Source organism: Balearica regulorum, chromosome 5 (genome assembly GCF_011004875.1).
Source record: "Balearica regulorum gibbericeps isolate bBalReg1 chromosome 5, bBalReg1.pri, whole genome shotgun sequence".
Lineage (NCBI taxonomy): Eukaryota > Metazoa > Chordata > Aves > Gruiformes > Gruidae > Balearica > Balearica regulorum.
In genome coordinates this window covers 6511708-6530563 of record NC_046188.1, presented here as the reverse complement: position 1 = coordinate 6530563, position 18856 = coordinate 6511708, and positions in this window count along the sequence as shown.

Genomic DNA, 18856 nt, shown 5'->3' with positions numbered 1-18856 from the left:
CCTCTTGTTGCCACTGGGATTATCCTGACATGTGGAAACTAGACACATACTGTGCAAAAAGAAGATTTTCTCTCTCTCTCGTCCCCGAGATCCACACACACTTTGCCCTTACAAAATCATGCAGTCCGACGAGATCATCTGTAGTACGTAGCTCATCTGGCAGGTTCACATCTTGATGAGTACAGAAATAAAAGAAAGAGTATGTGGATCCAACAGGTTAATTTTGAAAATAAGCACATTTAATGTCCCATCCCACTGGTCCCATAAATGTGTTCGTCCCAAGCACCACCAATGCAGTTCTATCCCAGACTGGCCTTTTGCAATGCCAAACGCTAAGCAGGATTTCAAGGCTACACCTCTTGTATACCTGGAAAGCAAACAAAATAAACCTTCTGACAGAGTCCAAATATTCTTAAGAGCCTAAATCAATAGAGACCAAGAACCCATTCTTGTCTCCTCCAGCAACACCCTCTCTCAAAACCCACAGCCATCCACTCCAGGCCCTCATTGCCCTGACACACACCTCTCTAACCTATACCCTTCTCTTCTCTCTTTTCTCACACCTGACCTTTCCACCCCAGCTCCCAGACTCCTTGCAGCCATCCTCATTTTCCATATATTTGGCAGTAACAGCCTGCAAGTGGGCAAGTGTTGCTGAGCAGTTGGGGTGGGTTAATCTTGTGTGTGGAACTGAGTTGGAAGACCATGCTGCTGTGTACCAGAAGCAGAGGACTTTAGCCAGGGCTTGGATTGCTTGTGCTGCCCATGGCCACCATCACCTTACTGGGATCACAGCAGCATTTTCCGTGATACCTTTGTACATGGAAATTTGGAAAAAGCCATCATGCCCAAAGCTCCCATGAGCCTTATTTGCAAACCTCTGCTAACTCATGGTCCTGCTATACAACTTGCAATGACAGAGCCCTTGTGCATATAGGGAGTGAAAGCTTCTGATGACCTTACTCTTCCCTGGTAAGTCTCATTCCACTATGGGGAGGGGTTATACCTCCATCTTTTTTGGTTTTCAAACAAGTGAGGGAAAAGAACAACTCTGAGCTCTATGTTTTAAAATATTTTAGTGTGATTACAGTAGAAAGCTGAAGGTACCACAATGACTCACACTCACAGGCTGAGCTGTGTTCTGAGGTACACAGGCTGTAAAGCCCTTTTGTTTCTGATCTTCATTTGCATTCATAGTGAAGAGCAGCTGTAGACAGGCTTGGCTGGTAAAAGTTGTAAATTTATGAGGGTTTCTAGGCAGGTGAAAGCTGGGGAGCAGCTCACACTGCCTGGGTAAAATTGGGGTGGTGGTGAGCTTTAAACCATTGTTGTCTCTTCAATATGTTCCTTTCCATATGAACCTGGACCTCGCACCAAATGACTAGTGCTTCAGGAGTCAGATTGCCCCCCTGTAGTCTCCAAAGGCTGTTTTAACAAGATATGCAAGAGTATGGATGCTTTGAAGACCCGTCTAACCAAGTGAGGTTGTTCAGGTGGTTGTAATTAGGTGTGTGCTAAATACCTTGCCCAAGCAATGTCTTTCAGCCTCTGTCTTGTTTGAGATGCTGATGCTCCCTTTCTGGAGAAGAAGCTGAGAGGTTTCTAAAGTGGATGTCTCAGCTGGGAGGATTGTTTAGATGCAAGGACGGGTCTGGATCAGGCTTTTCCATGGCTGGGAACTGGCTGGCTAATGTAAAGAAGACAGCTGTGTTTTGATCTGCTCAACATGGTGCTGCCTTTCAAGGAAGATAACAGGTCTACCTGCTGTGCTTACCTTTGAAAGCCAGCCCAAATGACTGTGCTACTTTGAACTGAAACCAGCTGAACTCTGTCTCGGGGACATGAAATCAGGAGTGGCGTGCTAGTGGGATAAAAATTTTGTTACAATATCTACATGTACAAATGTGTCTCTTTTAGGCTCTATGACTTTAAAATATCTTCTCCATGGTTTTACCTGTACCTTCCAGAAACATTATAAGCCAGCTCCTAAACTGCTGCCTGTTAAGGAGAGGTTCAATAGTTACTGAAGAGCTCTGTCAGTGCTGTATGTCACTTGAATATCTGTCTGTGTACCTTGAAATGAATACTCCATTGGTAGTTTGATGTGAAATGTGAATACTCTCTAACATTGTTGGGTTTGATTCTCTGCTTCTTGGTGCCTCAGCAGTATCCCACTCTTCCTCTAGCCTATGTATTTGCCCTGAGCTTACTGATCTCTTTTATGCTTCCTCTGCTCTTTAACATTAAGCCAGTGAGAGTAGGATCATAAAACACATCAGTGTCAGGAAAGCCTTGGATTTGGAAGGAGATAAGAATGATATAACATTCTATGAGCAGCTAATCCAATTAAAGAGAGTATGTCTTCTTCCCCGTAGCTTTTGCTATCCCCCTGCACGCTTTCAGATGGCAGCTGGCTCCCATCCCTGTCCTGGTGGGTTACAAGTCAGTCAACTGTAAGCTTATCAGCCTTTCCTTCTCCATATGGGCCCAGGGAAATATGTGGCGAGCCCATGTGTTCGCCCAGTGCAGCTTTGCAAACACCAAGTGTGATGTATTTCTTCCTGGCTCTTCTTAATACATTCTTTTCTTAGGCACAGAATTAAAAGATGCTCCAGCAGTGAACTTGCATGCGAGCTTCCCGGGAAGCCAGGCATCAGTGGAGTGAGGCTGCTGGCATGAAGGAGCCTGGTAAGACTGGCTGGCACATGCAGCCACTGCGGGACATATGGTATTTGGATAAGGGTGAGACATATCCACTGATAAAAGAGCCAATAGCTGCACTGCCTGAAAACAGAAGGAGGAATTGTTTCTATGCATTTCTGCCAGGCTTTCTTGCTGCTCAGCACCTTTACAGGAGAGACTGGCAAACCCCTGCACTCCGCCACGGTAGGGGAGAGATACTGAGGGTGGATGATCCTTCTCCACAGGTACCTGTGGAAATGGGAGGCGACTGTAAGTAGGTACATGGGATTGACCTGCTTCTCTTCATTTCCTTGTCTTTGGTGTTTGCTCGTAAGCGAACAGTCAGCTCACCGTCTGCTAGTGCTCTCCTCAGGTCAGCATCTAATCCAATTGACTGCAGGCTAGCAAGTCAGCTGCCTGTGACTTGCCACTTCTACAACTCTACTTTCTTCTTTGTGTAGGTAGCTGTTATTGGGGGAGGATGAGCTCTGTAGAGCCAGAAAGGGCACCTGAGCCCCCTGAACCTGCTGCAAGCCCAGCTATCTTCACTGCCTCTGTAGCTCCCCTAGAAAGAGTGCTAATTCTACAAGTATGCCAGATTTATAATCCAGAGGACATGACTGTGTGTGCAAGACAAGGTAAAGTTACATGGGCAGGCAAGTGTGTGGGTAGACTTGTTCTGTGTACTGCTCTGGCAAGCCCCCATTGACTGGGATGTGCCCATCTCTGCATTGCCCATGTTCTCGTTTTCTCTTTCACTCCTGTTCTGCCTCAGCCAAAATGCCGGGTGATGCTGAAGGGACCAGGATCAAACTAAGAGGATGGGATAGATCTGCAGGAGTCTATCTAAGAAAACCAAAAGGCAAAGTAGCCCTGTGCTGTCATGCTTTCACTGCTTGTCCCTCCCATCTGTCCCTTAACTACCATGTCAGACTCCTTTCTCATGTTCACTGAATATCAAAGTGATTCAGCCTCAAGGTTGCAATTGATGCCTCCTCATGGCTCTTTTTGTTTAAGATGAAAAAATAATTCAGTCCAGTGAAGCTAATTGTCATTCACAGTAAGGCCCCTCTGCATATATTTCCCTTTATGAGGGAGCTGTAAAAGAGGATATAAGTTACATTTTTACTTCTTTTGTATAGCTCTCTAATTTAACTAAAGTGATGTAAAGTAGCCCAGACCAGTCAAAAAAATGTCTATAATGTTTTATAGACGTGACAAAAAAAACCACCCCCAAAACCCAACAAAAAACCACCATCAAAAAAACCCATCCCGGCAGTGGAGTGACTTGAATAGCAGATATCTTTACACAAAATATCCTTCATTTGCCAAGTTAGACATGAGGCCTAATTTCATTTCTCCTAATTTCACAGTTGCTTGCTTAGAGAAACCACCATCCACACAATTATTTGCATGTTACACTGAGTGAAAAAGTATCACCTTCAGCACAGGCTAAATGTGATCACTGAACAATTACCAGCAGAACATCAGCTTAACTTGTCAGTTATCAGAAAATTTGCAGCACTGAATTAGGAAGCCGTGGGGCTGTAACCTTCTCAGGTTACAGAGGAAGCACCTCTTTTATTCCTTCTAGTCAGAAATTTTGAAGTCCTGGAAAGCTTTCTCAGCTCTCTCTCCACTTGAAAACTAGACAATTTACAACTTTCTCAGCTGAAATATAGAGCTGTGATGAACTACAGAAAGCCAAACTATCAAAAAGTATACTCCAATTTTTCACGTCAGCTTAAAAAAAAACAACTTAAGGAGTATAAAATTCTGATAGTAGTATTGTCACTTTTGAACACCAGATTTTCAGAAATAAGATTAAATTTTAATTCTGACATCAGGATAAAATTAAGAATCTCTCTTAGTCTCAAGTATTTTATCTCGCCCACTTTCCCAACAGCAATCACAAGTCTATGACTCACATACTATACCAATAGTGCAAATTAAAAGAAAACATGGTTTCTACTGCCATTTAGCCAAAGGTACTCCTACAGCTCTCCAGTCACAAGAGACTTGAGTAAGTCTAGAGTGAAATGCTGTGGTCTCTGTTATGCAGGATGAACTATGGTATCGTAACTTAAGTTTTGCAAAAGAAATCAGACAGAGAAGCTGCTGTAGAGTCATGTACCTGGAGTCTCTGATATGGTGCCATGAGAGAAATTATGAGTGAACCAGATAAAACTTTGATTAATAGAAGATTTTAAGGAGATCTTCAGGAGCAGATGATAATTGGTAGCATTAAAAGGAGAGGTCAGTACTGAAGTTTCCCAAATGTCAGCCATATTTCAACTTTTCAAACATAAAATGAAAATAAATAAAATACCCCAGATGCAGAGGATGCTAATGAGCTTTGCTAAAGATACAAAGTGGTGAAGTATCGGAAGAGACCATTGGGATGCCATATGGAAGGAACTGGATAATCTTGAAGCCCATGAGCAATAAAAATCAGATGAAATTTTGTATCACTAATGCAAAGTTATGTCCTGGATTGATAACAGAAAATTCTCTTGTTGGCTAGAAGGTGGCTGGTCAGGAAAGAATATTGATGAGTAACCCTGGTCGAACACAGTATGAAAGTGCTCAGTGGGGCAGAGAAGTGCTATTAGGGATGTCCAAGGGAATGTAGGGGCCATTGCAGGAATGGAATACAGAAGAGTTTGGCTTCGTTACTCTAGCAAAACGAAGGCTGGAAAGAGGGAATGTAGTTGCTCTTTCCACATATATTAGGGGTAAACACCAGGAAGGCTAAAAGCTGTTTAAGCTGGTGCTTAATTAAGCTGCTTAATGATGACACAGGAAAAAAATTTACATTCTGTGGTTTTGATTTGGAAATTAAAATTTATTATTGTTCAGTGAAATTAACACTAGCTCCCAATTACTAGTTAGAAATGAGCACTGTGAATCTAAGAATCATTCAAGGTAGGAAATAGATTACGTACAATGCCAATTGCCTTTTTGATAAAATAAGCAGATGGCAATTCCCCATGCGGCTCTTCTTGTGCTGAAAGTGAGTTTACAAGAGACGATTGCAAGAAATCACACACTTTTTTTTCCCCCCAGCAAATATTGCACTAGTGCATTAACTATTAGAGAGTCTCTGTGTTTGTTTATTTAGCAGGAAGATAATATGACAGATGCTTATGTGATATAGACCAGTAGATCAACTGAAGTCAGAGCAGCTCTCTCCAGATCATATGAACTCAAAATTTGGCCCATTCTCCTTAGAAAGAAAAGATTTCCTTCATAATTTATTGTTAACTACTAATCTTTGTGACCCCAAGAAAGGCATTTGAGGCTCAGCAGAGACATCCAGGCACCAGTGATGCCATCGTTAGACTGGTAAAAAAATTTTAAAGGCTTGTCAATTCTTGCAAATGCAGACAGGGTTTCATGCCTCCTCTGGTTTCCTGGGAGTTAGGAAGATGCTATAAAGACAGACTAGTCCATGTCTCCCTCTATGAATCCAGATTGCTGTGACATAATTTTGTTTTCAGAGAAAAGGGTAACCAGATTAGATTCAGGTTGTGATGGACAGGTTAAGAGAAATGAGTGCAAAAAACCAAAAAGTTTTTTTCTAGCATAAGTAAATGGGGCGGGGGGGAATCTACTGGAATTCCCTTCTTAGTTTTTACTGTAACAAACTTGTCAGGAAGCAGATGATTTATGAGAGATATAAATTTTCATTCACGTTGAACACGTATTTGCTTTATCCATGTTCTGACTGTGAGTTGTAGTATAAGGAAGGAGGGAGAAGCTCCTCTTGGATAAAATTACCCCTGCTTGTTCAGACCTAATATCCTGGTAGCTCTTGTAAGCTGGTGCTGCATTGCCCAGCTACTCTCACCATAAGGCCAGGCAGGGCTTTGACTTTGCCGATGTGGCGATCAATGCAGTAGCTAGATCTATTTCTGATACAGAGCAGCAATAAATTTCTAGAAGTATAGAGCTAGAAATCAAAGTATATCTTAGCTTAAATGTCCTTTGCAACTCTGCAAAAGTGTTTTAATTTCTAGTGAAGCCCTGTCTTGAAATATCTGCTGGTATCCTGGTTTTTGGTTGGGATAGAGTTAATTTTCACAAGAAGCTGGGAGGGGACACAGCCAGGACAGCGGACCCAAACTAGCCAGAGGGATATTCCATACCATGACATCATGCTCAGTATATAAGGGGAGACCTGGCTGGGGAGGAGGAGACAGGCCGGGCATTGGGTTCTGGGCAGTGAGCAAATTGTATTGTGTATCACCCACTTTGTATAATCTTTTATAAGTATTGTTAGTTTCCTCTTCCTTTGCTGTCCTAGTAAACTGTCCTTATCCCAAATCATGAGTTTTACCTTTTTCTTCCAATTTTCTTTTTCCTCTGGGGCAGAGTGAGCAAGCGGCTGTGTGGTGCTTAGTAGCTGGGGCTAAACCATTACAGATGGAAAAGAAGTTACTATTTCACATCAGAAGTCCTGGTTTTGAGGCTGTTTTAGCAGAAAAAAATGGTTATATTTCATAAGAAAACTGGAAAATTACTTTTATTTTTCCATTACAATCTGTTATTCCACTTATAATTTTTACAAAGCTATCTGTACTGCCACAACAGTGAGACTTAAAAAAAAAAAAAGTGAGACTTAAAAAAAACCAAAAACAAACAAACAAAAAACCAAACCACCGAAACAATGGGTAAATTTTCTACCTAGAAATGCTTAATTGCTTGAAAAGGAAACAACCCATATTTTTTCCTCAAGTATAATTTCCACTTGAGGGGCTAAATTCACCAAGAGAATTGAGAACTTGCCCTCAGATACAGAAATCAATTTGTTTACTTGGCCCAAATGTGCCTGAATTTTAGTCAGGTACAAAACTGCTTGTGCTCTGCAACCACTGAGTTCGTTGAGGCTTGACTCCTGCTTACGACTTAAAAAGATTTTCAGAAAAAGAGAGCCCTTCTCTTCTTCCTAACAAAGTTTTATGTTGTAGTTAACAAATTGACTGTCATCCAATGAACACATGACTTTTTTTTAAGCAACATAGGATAGATCTTATTCTAGTCCAGGGATTAGTATGTTCACCCACATAATGGTATTCTGTCTGCAGTGAAATGAAGACATGGATCCATCTACTTTGGGGGGTTAACTGGAGATACTTTGCATACTCAAACTGCAGAAAAGCATTACCACAGTGTACAAGGCAGCGGACACTGATCACCCCCATCTCCTGCACACATCAGGAGGACAGGAGGATGCTCATCTCGCTTGGGATCAGGTCCTGTGTGTGCACCCAACATACAGGATTAACAGCAGATCATTTAACACATGGCTGTTCTTGGCATAGTTCAATTTCCAAAGCAATTTCTTGGAGTGCTGGAGGTGAAGGATGGCACCACCTTTGCTGATTGTCCCTTGCTGAGCCATAAATCAATACTGATTGTGAACGAAGAATGTCTCCAATAATAGCTTTGGCGAGGTGGCAGCAGCCATAAACATGTAGGAAAGAAAGGGGCCATTCTTCTAACAAGCTGGTTATCTCCAGAGGAAAGTTGCAGCACTTTTTATTAGACTTTTTTAGATCATTAAAAAGAGGTGATATTATCCTGCTGATTATTTGTCTGTGTGAGCTTAGTTCACACGGAAATAATCAGCAGTGCCACCTGATATTCCCTCATACAATCACTATTTTATCTTCAATTTTGAATAGAGGATATTTGTTCTTAGAGACCCTGTTTTTGTAATGATAACTGTAAAACACAGATGACTGCATTTAAAAAGATACATGGGAAAGCTTCAAAATGCAACTCAGCTGCAGCCTTCAAGCTTGGAAAAGCAAATAAAGAATCTAAGCTTTACTAATAATATCATTAAATCTTGCATGTTTTGAAAGGTTGAGATGCCAGCATAGTCTCCGAGGCCAGAAATTATCAAGTTTAACTGCTAGGACCTAAAAGTCCTCTATGCACTGTGTTTTGTGAGAAGACCATTTCACATGTTGACCAAGACTCTTCTAGGTTTATTGTAATACTTTGATCTAATCTGACATGATTCATTGCCTGTGACAGAGGAAAGCCTTGAACCAGAAGCACAGAGGTTGGAACAATGAAGAAAACTCCTGATAAATCATTTGCTCCCCAAAAATGACTTCTACAGGGAACGACAACCCAGCTGTTGTCCTCATGGATGTGATGTGGGGAAGGCACTGAGGTCTTCTCCTGCCCAAATCTTCACTTGGATGCCTGTCCACATCATGACCTCCTCATCAGCACCTCTGGGGGGCTGGCATGGGGTGGGGGCTACATCTCTTGTAACCCTGGGAGGTCTATCGGGGGACAGACCCAGCCTGGGCCCCTGGCAGGTCTGTCCCTCTGCCCTGAGGTGAGGGGACAGGGTGTGGCCCTGGGCCCTCAGAACCTGGTTGCCTGGTAACAGTGAGGCCTGGCCCAGCCACCATGTTGAGGCCTGGTCCGTCCACCACAGCACTCTCGTCCTCTGCAGTGGCGCCGGCTGCCCTCAGCCGCCTGCAGAGCCTGGGTGGGTTTGCGCAGGGCTGGGGGGCTGCTGAGGTGCCTCCTGCCCCAGCACTGGGAGGGAGGGCTGCTCTCGCTAGGGACAACGTCCCTCCAGCCTTGGGCAGGCAGAAGCAAGGAAAGACGCAAACCTTGTATTGTACATATCTACTGTGGGGATGTGTGGAGTGAGAGCTTAATAGGGTATTATTTTGCTTTACCATTTTTTGCTGGTTTAAATATCTGCCTAAGAAAATATGGCTAACATCCCCATGGCTGCAGTGGTCATGGACTGTCTTTTCCTGTTTACCTGCAGCCTGGTTTACTGGCATTAATGTAGAAGACATAGAATCCGAAGGGAAGAGTCATTACAAGTGTTTGGTGGGGAAGAGCCATGTGTGGGCCATGTGTAGGCCATGTATTTCAAAATGAGATGGCTGCCATGGTTATTTATGCATTTCCTCCTTGTCTTTTTGGTTTTACTGTCACATATGGGGCCATCTGGTTCCTCTGTGGGACTCCCAAGACTTTTTGGCAAGCACATAATTGAAGATGTCTAGGGTTTTTCCTCTTCAAGCCTTTGTACTACATCTTATTTCTGGAAACGCTGCTTAAAAAAAGAGTTTTCATGGACCACTGCAGTCTGTACCTGCAACACAAACCTCCTCGCTATCACCAGTGCTGACATTGCGTTGAGAAAAATCCCCCTTCACCTACCAGTCTGGTGGCACATTAAGAAAGCAAATGCACTTTGCACAGTGGTTCAGGCACTGTGGCAGGTGGTGCGAGACAGATGCTTGTGGTCCCCTCAGCCTCTGAAGCAAGCATGTGGCATAGTATCTGAAAGCGGAAAGAAATTTTAAATATGCTCAAAGCACAAATTTATTCCTTTTAGGTCTTGAGAGGTTAGAAGCCCTTGAATTGTCTTGAATGTTAATTGTTTTCCTGGGCAATATCAGGCAAGAACCTGCTTATGGAGCTGTTGAGCCTTCTTGGAAGATAAATGTGACCTATAGAATCACATTTATCACAGTGTCTCTTGTAAGAAATACAGCTTGCTTTCAAGGTAGCTGGATAGATTACGGAGATGTGAAACTGGACCAATTCAGCAATAAGCAACTTGGTACGAAGGCCTTTGTGAAGGAGATGAAGCAATGACTAGAAACAGAATAAATTTGCTTGAGAAGGAAAGATTAATCATCATGCAAGAGGAGTATTGCTTCAAGTGTGAGCAAGGAAATTGAGCTACAAGTAATAAAGTTAGCCGAGAAAAAGCACCACATAAACTGAGTACCAGGAGATACATTTCAAACAAGTTTTATCTGGCTCTAAAATACTCCTCTTTGAGAGGCAGGGGCAGACATGCACTAAGGCTGAGCAGTCTCAAGGGATGGATTCCACGCTGGGGGACACTGCCTCTGGTTATCATTTCAAATTTTCCAATTTCAGAACATTCAAAAATTTCCATTGCTGTCAAATCTGTTTAACTGTAATGGAAAGTTATTCCTGTCTAACAAAACTGGTTTCTTATAAATACCGAGGATTGGGCACAGCTTGTGGTTATAGACATATATCACGAAATATTCACTTCTGGAGGCCTCAGCTGTCAGACTAAGGACTGTATGGAACTATGGCCTGAGCTTCCCTCTTATCTTTGAGATTGGTTGCAGGGCATTATCTCAACCGCTTAGTTTCAAAGGCTGTACAATTACAATGTCTCTCAAAAAGCTTGTAACTTAGAAGTCAGAAAAAGGCATACACAGATGAGACAAATGGCTCGGGGTGACGTAAACTGTAGCATGAGATCTAAAATTATGTGGAAACACTTCAGCAGTAAATGTCTCTGGTCTCAGTACTCTCCCTCCCAGCCACTGTCAGGCTGCACTTCATCCCATGCCCAAAGGAACCAGGGGGGTTGAGGAGGGATTTCAGGTGGGACAAAGCAGTGACTTTATAGTTTTTGAGAATGTGGTGTGCAAGTAATGGTCTGCTGTGCAGGGAGGATGAACTGATGCTGTTCTGGAGCCAGAAGTTTGTGCCTGTGGCACTGAGAGTGGCCAGAAGGGACAGAAGAAGGATAGCTGACATTTTTCACATACGTTACCTTGATTTTTATGCCACTTTTAAAAGACTTAAAGGTTTGATTGGGAGAAGAGTTTTGGCAGTGAAGAGAGTGGCACAAAAGGCTGAATTTCAGAGCAGCATGTAGGAAAAAATAGCAAGAGTTTTCAAGGGGATCTTTTTTTAAAAAAAATAAAAACCTGTATTTGGGAAACCTATACTTCACTAAGGGCATTTAGTGGCATTAATTTTCATTTAATAACAGGCATAGGAGGAAACTGAAAATATCTGGAAACTATATTGCAACTTTTTTCTGAAGGAGATGTTTTATCTAGGAAATAGAGATTATTAGAGAGCAAGCACAAAAGAGGAGAGAAAAATCAAATAGATAAAAAGAAATCAAGACGGGGTCTGGACAAGAAAAGACCTAAGAGTTGGAAAAAAATGCTTCACCAGCAGAACTTAAATTAGATTTTAACATGAATTTTCATCTATGTACAATGTGACATAAATTCATTATGTTTCTGAGGAAAATAGCTCATAGTTTTGTTGATCTTAAGGTGTAAAAGTCTGTGGTGTCAGACTGCTGCTCTTAAAAGAATTGTCTGGAATTACTACTAATTGGTGAAGCTGGGACCAATTCTGCAAATCATGCCACCCTCTCTGCTAGTTGCCGCATATATGGGTTTGTTTTCTGACAACTGTCCTGCTGAGAGTTCACAGAAAATGCTGTACTGGTAGGTGCTCATCATCAGGCCTGGAGATGGGCAGGTGGGGCAGAGGCAGCGGCTGCTCCTGGCCTTTGTTCCCACCAACTCTGGATAAAGATCCTAGTGGAATGAGACAGCTGCCAGTTTTCAAACAAGTTAGTAGGTCAAATTAAAAACAGAGCGCTCTGCTGGCTCATTGCCTTGTCTTCACTACAAATTCACTTATGGCGGGATTAAGAATTTTTTTTTTCCTTTTTCCTCCCTATGAGGATTTAGTCTCTGTTACAAAATCAGGGTATAAGAAAAAATTTCATGCCACTGTAACAGGTACAATAATCTTTTGGATGAATTCAAATCCTTGCAATTCTTATTCCAGCTCAAGCTAAATTAAATTTAACAATAAAAAAAGTAGCTTCTGGAGTAATGTAAATCTCACTTCAGGCTTTGATGAATCCGGATTAGTATTTTTGCTTGGAAAGAGACATAATGAAGCCATGACTGCTTGGAAAAATTCTGAAGATTAGCTACACCCTGCTTAAAGGGAAATTATTTTTATCCACAGCTTCTACTTCAGTTTAATAACCTCTGTAAATGTCTCTGAATGACTCTTTTTAAATGATTAATTCTGCAGAATTGATGTTGGAAGCATTTTGTGACTGAAAATTTTACCAGGACCTGTGGACTTCATATGCCACTTTTGCATCTGCCTTTTCTGTGCACCAGGAGGAGTGTGAAAGATGCTGACCTACTTTAGAACAAGGCAAAACAGATTTAGCAAATAGTTTAAAAATAAATCCTTCTCTTTCAGAATCATTATTGCAGAACAATAGAACAATATTTGAAGCTTAAAACCCATAAATTTTAATTTTACTGTATTTTTCATTTAGAAAAACACTTGAAAAATGAAAACTCTGTATTCAGTGGGGAAATTGTGCAGAGTCTTGAAGATACTATTGCTGCTATTAAGAAATTGGTAAGAAAAATCTAATATTTAGCTTTAAGTATATGCAAAAGAGTTAGTTGGTAACCACAAAATCAGTCTTTTTATGGTTGTAATATTTGAAGTGTTCTCTTATGTGAGTTGTAATATACCGAGAGAGAGGCAGTTTGGAGTGAAGTGGATGGATGCTTGTATGCACTTTGCTGTCTGCAGAAGTTTGGCTATAATAGAACAAACCAACCTGAGTAATATAGATCACACAGCTGATCCAAGCCATAGCCCACCTGCTGGTCTTTTAATGGGAGAACAGGAGATGCCATTTATAATAGGGACTAGTGAAATTTGAAGCATGCTCAGACTTCTGTTGAAGTAAAAAGAGGAAGGGTTTTATGCTCAGCAGAGTAAAGTGGGACTCAGGGTTGGAGTTTTATTCCCAACTCTATTGTGTCTTCATAGTTTGCTTTTGTGCAAGAAGTGTAAGCTCTGAACCTGCAGTGACTTAGTAGGACCATCACAAAAATCACCTGAAGGCAACAGCCTACTTGTGTAGGGAGAAAGAGAATGCTTTCCTCTCTGGGCTGCTGTGAGGATACACCCACTAACGTTAGTGTGTTCAGCAGATGGTATGGAGTTCAGCGGGCAAGTGGTTTGACCTCTAACTAAGTGCAAGGGATTTTTTTAACAATTTGTCTTTCCTTGAAACAATTGCATTGTGTGTGATAATAAGAAACCTTACAGCAATTATGAGCTGTGGATGGCTGTTCATAGGTAGCTAACTTTTGCTGTAAGACCTCTGAAACCATTAAAGCCAGAATGGCTTCAAACAGAAGGTATTTTAAAAGTATCTCCATAATGTATTTGTCTAGGTAGGTGTAAATCTTGTAAAACTTTCTCCTTCAGTAGGCCTCTGAATCATCTATTTCAGACCAGCTCTGCATAAGTCTATCAGATGAGTGTTTTATGTAATGTGCTGAAATCATAAAGTTGTTTTCTTTTTCACTGCTTCAGCTAATTCAGGATGTAACTCATATGAAATTAAAACCTTTTACACATTTATTTCACACCTCTAAATATTTCATCCTCCCAAGGAAATGAGAGTAATTTACATGAGTGCATATAGAATTTGCTCTGTAGACAGTAAAATTCAACAGTATCTTTTCTTCCCACAGTGTCTCAGCTGGTGATTGTAACTGCTAGGAAAACTGAAGGAGAAAGATAGGAGTGGTTTTATGCATCAGTTGTGATGCCAAAGTCAACGTCCATTTAAGAACTGATTTCTTTTCCAGGCATTCAGGGCTTCGTCAACCCACCTACAATTCTCAGTCATACAAATTTGGGGATGCAGTTGTTTGAGGGCTTCTCCCACAATCAGTTCAGTCTGGTTTCTCTTGCTCTACCGTCACTCTATCCATCTCATTGCATTAACCATGAACCAGAAGATGACTCAAGGCCAGCTAGAATCCCCCTTCTTCAGTACAGCTTCAGGGCACAGGCAAATGAGGCTTTTCTGTTGCTTAAATAGCACCTTTCATGCATAATGGCAGAAGCTGACAGCTAAGACCTTCCCTGCCTGCACAGCTTTTGTAGCAGAGATGCACTGCTTCCTGAAGATTGTTAACAGTCAGAAGCCAACAGTTCCTGGAGAACTGTCCAGATTCAGCTACCTTTAAAACAAGTTACTTATTTTGAAGAGTGAAAGAAAGGAGGAAAGAGAGCAAGTATGAGCAAGGGGAATGATGTCTCTAGGCATGGAAAATATCCAGCATCAACTGAGTAAAAAAAAAAAAAGAAAGAATGGTTTTGTAAGGAAGAGGTGTTTTTTCATCTCTTGTATTACTTTGTTCTCATTTGTGGATTTTTTTGATTGTCAGGAAGAAATTCGAAGGCATACTCTTGAATGCCTAGAAGAGGAGACTATAAAAAACAGCAATCTTCGCTTCAGAATCCAGAATTTTCCCAGAGAGATTATTGCAGAAATGACAGGTAGTACCGACTTAACCAGCTCTGAGGGGAAAAAAAAAAAAATTAATTTTCTATGCATTTAAAAAATTTGAAGTAGTCTATAAAATAAGTCTTACTGCTAAAGGTAAATCACTTTCAATAATAACTTGTTAAAAAAGAAGATAGGTATTGGCTGATGTATGATGCTGTGAGGGATTATTCTCTCACATAAGAGTGTAAATGAGAGAGATCTTCTCTGAAGACCGTGCACAAGCACTAGAGGAATGACTGGAGAACTGCAGCATTCAGTTCTGATCCCAGCCTGCCACAGCCTTTCTCTGATACTTGAGATGCAGCACTTGAGTGCTCCCTGCTGCAAGTTCTCCCTTTGTGAAGTAGGGATAATAATGCTTATCTGAGGTGACATTGCTTTTGGGTGGGGTTTATCTGACCAAATGCTTATCAACTGGCTGTTTTAGACAGTGAAGAGAAAGACGCGCTTTGAGGCATGGTTCATCTCACCCTAGGAAGATATTTAAAGCAAGTCAGAAGAATCATGAATTTGAAGTACTTCTTTCTCTCCACTGGCTATGAAGGGAGGCTAAAGCATTAGTATTAATATAAATGTAGATGAAAATAAAGTTTGAGCGCTCTCTCTCTTTTTTTCTCAGGTATGGCTTCACTTTTAAGATGATCAAGGCATATTCTGCTATCACCCTTCTATTTGCACTGTAGTCACAGAGCAAAGCGGCCAGGGAGTTGATCTAGATGAAAGTTAGGATTTCATCTTTTTGGGAGAAGCAAGGGAGTTGCAGTTCTTTATCTGGCTAACCATGAGGCTGCATGATTGTTAGTGGTAGCACAGGAGGAGGGATGGAAACATGGCAGGGTGGCCAGGGAGAGCAGGACTGCTGCTTGTGGAGTACTACAAAGTTAGATTAGCTTCAGGTTCATCATAAAACAGCAACCAGAGCTTTTCTTTTCTATTTTTTCTTTTTCCTTTCTTTTTCAGCTGCATTCTATGTTTGTTGATTACTTATAGCAAGTGTCCTCCCTCACCTTCTCTCTGCCTATAGCACGTGGTTGCTATGCAGTTAGTCGGTTGTTTATACTAGCTGCTCCCGTTCTGCACTGCCTAAGTGTTTTTGCGTGGGTGGATGTACACTAATGTGCCTGTTATCTCAGAAGCTGAAAAGATGCTGTAGTACAACGCCCCTGCACAGAGGAGCTTTATCCACAGTGCCTCTTCATGCAGGCTCTTCACTTCCCCACAGCAGTGGCTCATCTGGGAGAAATGCTATTGAATTTCAAGCCAGGTGATCCTGCTCCTTGTCCCTGGCTGCCAGAGCTGGTTGAGAAGATTTTTTTTTTGGGGGGGGGGGGGGGGGGGAAGTAATTTTTTGTGAGTTCACTATATGTCTAGGGAATTTCCTAGGTATATAGTATGAAAAAGAGCAATTGTTCCGTGAGAACTCAGCGGGCTTCTTCTCGTTGATAAATGCAGATGAGTCAGTGAAAATGTGATATGACTAAACTACTGAAAAAAGTATGTGATTTCAGGGATGTTAGTGTCTTAGAATCACAGCTGTTCCTTACCAGGTGACAGTAATAGTAGTGAATTAAAGATTATGGATCGATCCCTTAATGCATTACCTCATTTATACCTTTCTATAGCTAAGAGGCTTCTACATGTTTTGTATTTATTTTTTAGCTCTTGTTACTGCTGCACGTGAATCTAGTGCTGTGAAGATAAATCACCTGCAGTCTGCATTGAAAAGCATTGCTGATGAAATCGAATTACTGGGTGAGAAGCAAACCCTTTGTGAAAGCCAGAATGCTGCACTGTGGTGTGTATTCATTTGAACAAGGAAAACCATACTGGCGAGATGATTAAGGAGAACTGAAATGTTATCGAAACATAGTGAGTCGTGCTTGTCCCTCACCCCTGCAGCTAGCCACAAATGTTCCTAGGCAACTCTTTGCTGCAGCGGCAAGCCTCATTTTTAAGCTCTTGTTTCTTGAACAGCAGAGCCTGCCTGCTGCAGCCTGCCCTCTGATAAGCTAGCTTAGGGAAAACTCTCTGCAGCTTTGCTTCTCACACTGCCAGGCAGAGTTTTTTCTTTCAACTATTAATGTTAAGAAACTACTACAAGCAAAAATCATAGTTTTCAGTTAAAAAAACAACTGTGGAAGGAACTCTGAATCAGTAACTGTGCTAGAGATCTATCTTCCTCTTCAAGAGTTACCCCAAGAGGATACAGAGACTTGGAAGATAGTTGTTTTCTCACTGCCAGATTTCCTGTTACTGTCACCTCCTGCCACGCTGCTAGAGCTGTTCAAAAATAAATCACAATGCATTTTCGTAGGGGAAGCCTGCTTTCTTCATTCTTTTAGTGCTTGCAAGCAGCCCTTCCATTTTTAATGAAACTTGTGGAAAATAATCACATCAGAAAAAGCAAAACTTTGGAAAAGTTATAATACAAATAACTGAAAGCCGTTTCATTGGAATGCAAGGTCGTAGATGGTCTTCATCAGAGGTACCGGTGCATGTCATACTTTATAGTATTTATAATGCTATAGTAGACTGAGTTGCCAACATATGGATAGGCAAGTATTCATTTCAACGAACATCTGAACCAAGTCTTTGATCTGAATGAATGGTAGGAAATATAATTTTCATCTATTATTTATTTTTTTCCAGTGAGGAACAAGAATACTTGCGGACACAGTATAAAGAAAGAGTAGACTTGCTGAATGAAAGGATGGCAATGAAAGTTAACACAAATATTCTCTTAACTGAGACTTGTGATAAAACAAGAGATACAGAAAGAGAAATAATCAAGGCAAAAGCAGCATTAGCAGAATTGAAAGAAAAAATAGCTGAAAAAATGAGTAAACTTGAGAAAGAGAAAGAAGAATGTGATAAAAAGGTAAGGGTTTTGAAATGTAGTTCACAGTTTTACTGGTAGTTATATAGTGCCAAAACCAAAATGACCTTAGAAATTATTCCAGATGTTGTATTTTGCTTTTGCATATGGAGCTAACATATGTCTCCACAGCAGCCAAACAGAAAAGCGACTCTCTTGCCGTTGGGTGCGCACATGGTGTTTTGACTTCTGTATACGTGCGCTTATGTGAGTGGGGTGTACGTACATACACACACAAACATGCACACCACAAAATTACACAGTATATGAAATTTGTTTTCTAGCAGCGCATCTCAGAATGGCATGATTGTATTGGTGCTTCTTACTGACTAAGGGACAAATAATCATATACTGGGAATTCAACCCCTCCAGGCAAACTGCTTAAAATAAAGGTACCTATATTTTCCAGCAAGCTCTGAGATAAGGTTTTACTGTTTTTTATATTCTGCCCTACTTTCAGTTGTGTATATTTTATATCCTTTCTGAATGATAACATAAAAACCAGATGATCGGATTAAAAGAAAACTTCCTAGTAGAAAATATGGTATAATTAGGTTCCTACTCTAGAATAAGTGACATGAAATTTTGACAGATCAGGTCCTAATTTGCATGTTATATTAATCAATTATTGCTTCTTTTTCTTATAGACTTCTGTAATTTGGTCATAGCTGTGCCTTTTGCAGAAAATTATTTTCTTCCAGTCTAAATTTTGTGCTCATTTAATTTTGGAATGCTTCAGATGTTTTAATATAAATTTTTAAATAATTCACAGTACATTGTTCAGGATTAATTAATTGTATCACTTTTTAATGTAGAAGAGAGAAATGAAAAAAATCCTTGATACACAGGAGGCAAAAACTTGTGAGAAAAAGCAGGAATTTGAAAACTTGAATAGAAAGCATTTGAACCTACAGCATTTGATAAATCTGAATTCAGCGGTAAGTTATATACAAAATTGGTTTAGTTCATTAATGCAAAGATCAAAATGCCATTTCATAACTGGTCAAAGTGAGGGGAATTTATAGAGAAATGCAGTCCCTACCTTTAAAGAAGAAAAATAAACTTACATGGTGTCTAAATGACTGACATTATTAACTGTTAATTAC